The 2,500-nt window shown below is 46.9% G+C and overlaps 6 non-coding genes and 2 pseudogenes across 6 annotated transcripts; all 8 read right to left on the bottom strand.

The window, feature by feature from the left end:
- Positions 1 to 32: 32 nt before the first annotated feature.
- On the bottom strand, positions 33 to 151 carry LOC138548773 (5S ribosomal RNA). The gene has a single exon (XR_011292567.1). It is a non-coding gene; the product is annotated as a 5S ribosomal RNA (ribosomal RNA).
- A 463-nt stretch (positions 152 to 614) lies between these two features.
- Positions 615 to 723, bottom strand: LOC138546010 (5S ribosomal RNA; annotated as a pseudogene).
- A 106-nt stretch (positions 724 to 829) lies between these two features.
- LOC138547548 (5S ribosomal RNA) lies at positions 830 to 948 on the bottom strand. The gene has a single exon (XR_011291384.1). It is a non-coding gene; the product is annotated as a 5S ribosomal RNA (ribosomal RNA).
- Positions 949 to 1,054: 106 nt separating this feature from the next.
- LOC138549821 (5S ribosomal RNA) lies at positions 1,055 to 1,173 on the bottom strand. The gene has a single exon (XR_011293592.1). It is a non-coding gene; the product is annotated as a 5S ribosomal RNA (ribosomal RNA).
- A 106-nt stretch (positions 1,174 to 1,279) lies between these two features.
- On the bottom strand, positions 1,280 to 1,398 carry LOC138539526 (5S ribosomal RNA). Its single transcript, XR_011287591.1, has one exon. It is a non-coding gene; the product is annotated as a 5S ribosomal RNA (ribosomal RNA).
- A 106-nt stretch (positions 1,399 to 1,504) lies between these two features.
- LOC138538293 (5S ribosomal RNA) lies at positions 1,505 to 1,623 on the bottom strand. Its single transcript, XR_011286399.1, has one exon. It is a non-coding gene; the product is annotated as a 5S ribosomal RNA (ribosomal RNA).
- A 465-nt stretch (positions 1,624 to 2,088) lies between these two features.
- LOC138544253 (5S ribosomal RNA) lies at positions 2,089 to 2,197 on the bottom strand (annotated as a pseudogene).
- A 105-nt stretch (positions 2,198 to 2,302) lies between these two features.
- On the bottom strand, positions 2,303 to 2,421 carry LOC138547187 (5S ribosomal RNA). Its single transcript, XR_011291035.1, has one exon. It is a non-coding gene; the product is annotated as a 5S ribosomal RNA (ribosomal RNA).
- Positions 2,422 to 2,500: the final 79 nt, after the last annotated feature.

Genomic DNA, 2,500 nt, shown 5'->3' with positions numbered 1-2,500 from the left:
AGGGCTCACTTCCTGAACTTGGAGCACAAAAAAGCCTACAGCACCTGGTATTCCCAGGCGGTCTCCCATCCAGGTACTAACTAGGCCTGACACTGCTTAACTTCCGAGATCAGACGAGATCGGGTGCATTCAGTGTGGTGTGGCCGTAGGCTCTAGGAATGCTAAGAATATTACTCTTATGCATTTGCATTTAGTAAGCTAAGCCATGCAGCCACTTGCAACATGATACCACGCTCATCGCTCGATCAGGCTCGATCAGGCGAGATATATAAGACTGGTGGGCCCATTCAGGACTCCTATGTCTGGTAGGATAACTTTAATTCATCCATCCTGTGTCTGTTGCAGGGAGGTGGAGAGAACAATCAACACAATAATGGTTTTCTTTCATGCCTCTTGAAGGACTCAATATTCTCTGTACTGCATTACATGTGAAAGTCGATTTATTACCCATGAACACACTGCCTGTATGCTAATTCTATGTAAAAAGGTAGCTCCAGCCCTCATGATGTTGTCCAACATTTCCGCTATAAAACGGGATACAATTATTTTGGAAACATACCAAATTTGAAAAATAATTGAAAAGTTGCGCAATTACTAATCATGGAGCACAAAAAAGCCTACAGCACCTGGTATTCCCAGGCAGTCTCCCATCCAGGTACTAACTAGGCCTGACCCTGCTTAGCTTCCGAGATCGGGCACATTCAGTGTGGTGTGGCCGTAGGCTCTGGGCCTAGTGAGTTTTGTACTTTTAAGCATCTAGTCGGCTAGACCTTGCAGTTTTGAAAGGCAATTGTGAAATGGCTCACTTCCTGAACTTGGAGCACAAAAAAGCCTACAGCACCTGGTATTCCCAGGTGGTCTCCCATCCAGGTACTAACTAGGCCCGACACTGCTTAGCTTCCGAGATCAGACGAGATCGGGCGCAATCAGTGTGGTGTGGCCGTAGGCTCTGGGCCTAGTGAGTTTTGTACTTTTAAGCATCTAGTCAGCTAGACCTTGCAGTTTTGAAAGGCAATTGAGAAATGGCTCACTTCCTGAACTTGGAGCACAAAAAAGCCTACAGCACCTGGTATTCCCAGGCGGTCTCCCATCCAGGTACTAACGAGGCCCGACACTGCTTAGCTTCCGAGATCAGACGAGATCGGGCGCATTCAGTGTGGTGTGGCCGTAGGCTCTGGTTCTTGTGAGTTTTGTACTTTTAAGCATCTAGTCGGCTAGACCTTGCAGTTTTGAAAGGCAATTGAGAAATGGCTCACTTCCTGAACTTGGAGTACAAAAAAGCCTACAGCACCTGGTATTCCCAGGCGGTCTTCCATCCAGGTACTAACTAGGCCCGACACTGCTTAGCTTCTGAGATCAGACGAGATCAGGCACATTCAGTGTGGTGTGGCCGTAGGCTCTGGGCCTAGTGAGTTTTGTACTTTTAAGCATCTAGTCGGCTAGACCTTGCAGTTTTAAAAGGCAATTGAGAAAGGGCTCACTTCCTGAACTTGGAGCACAAAAAAGCCTACAGCACCTGGTATTCCCAGGCGGTCTCCCATCCAGGTACTAACTAGGCCTGACACTGCTTAACTTCCGAGATCAGTCGAGATCGGGTGCATTCAGTGTGGTGTGGCCGTAGGCTCTAGGAATGCTAAGAATATTACTCTTATGCATTTGCATTTAGTAAGCTAAGCCATGCAGCCACTTGCAACATGATACCACGCTCATCGCTCGATCAGCGCTCGATCAGGCGAGATATATAAGACTGGTGGGCCCATTCAGGACTCCTATGTCTGGTAGGATAACTTTAATTCATCCATCCTGTGTCTGTTGCAGGGAGGTGGAGAGAACAATCAACACAATAATGGTTTTCTTTCATGCCTCTTGAAGGACTCAATATTCTCTGTACTGCATTACATGTGAAAGTTGATTTATTACCCATGAACACACTACCTGTATGCTAATTCTATGTAAAAAGGTAGCTCCAGCCCTCATGATGTTGTCCAACATTTCCGCTATAAAACGGGATACAATTATTTTGGAAACATACCAAATTTGAAAAATAATTGAGAAGTTGCGCAATTACTAATCATGGAGCACAAAAAAAGCCTACAGCACCTGGTATTCCCAGGCAGTCTCCCATCCAGGTACTAACTAGGCCCGACCCTGCTTAGCTTCCGAGATCGGGCGCATTCAGTGTGGCGTGGCCGTAGGCTCTGGGCCTAGTGAGTTTGTACTTTTAAGCATCTAGTCGGCTAGACCTTGCAGTTTTGAAAGGCAATTGTGAAATGGCTCACTTCCTGAACTTGGAGCACAAAAAAGCCTACAGCACCTGGTATTCCCAGGTGGTCTCCCATCTAGGTACTAACTAGGCCCGACACTGCTTAGCTTCCGAGATCAGACGAGATCGGGCGCATTCAGTGTGGTGTGGCCGTAGGCTCTGGGCCTAGTGAGTTTTGTACTTTTAAGCATCTAGTCGGCTAGACCTTGCAGTTTTGAAAGGCAATTGAGAAATGGC

The sequence above is a fragment of the Ambystoma mexicanum genome, unplaced genomic scaffold (assembly GCF_040938575.1).
Source record: "Ambystoma mexicanum isolate Mex_15411 unplaced genomic scaffold, UKY_AmexF1_1 Mex_scaf10, whole genome shotgun sequence".
NCBI classification, from domain to species: domain Eukaryota; kingdom Metazoa; phylum Chordata; class Amphibia; order Caudata; family Ambystomatidae; genus Ambystoma; species Ambystoma mexicanum.
This window is presented reverse-complemented; position numbering and strand designations above follow the sequence as displayed.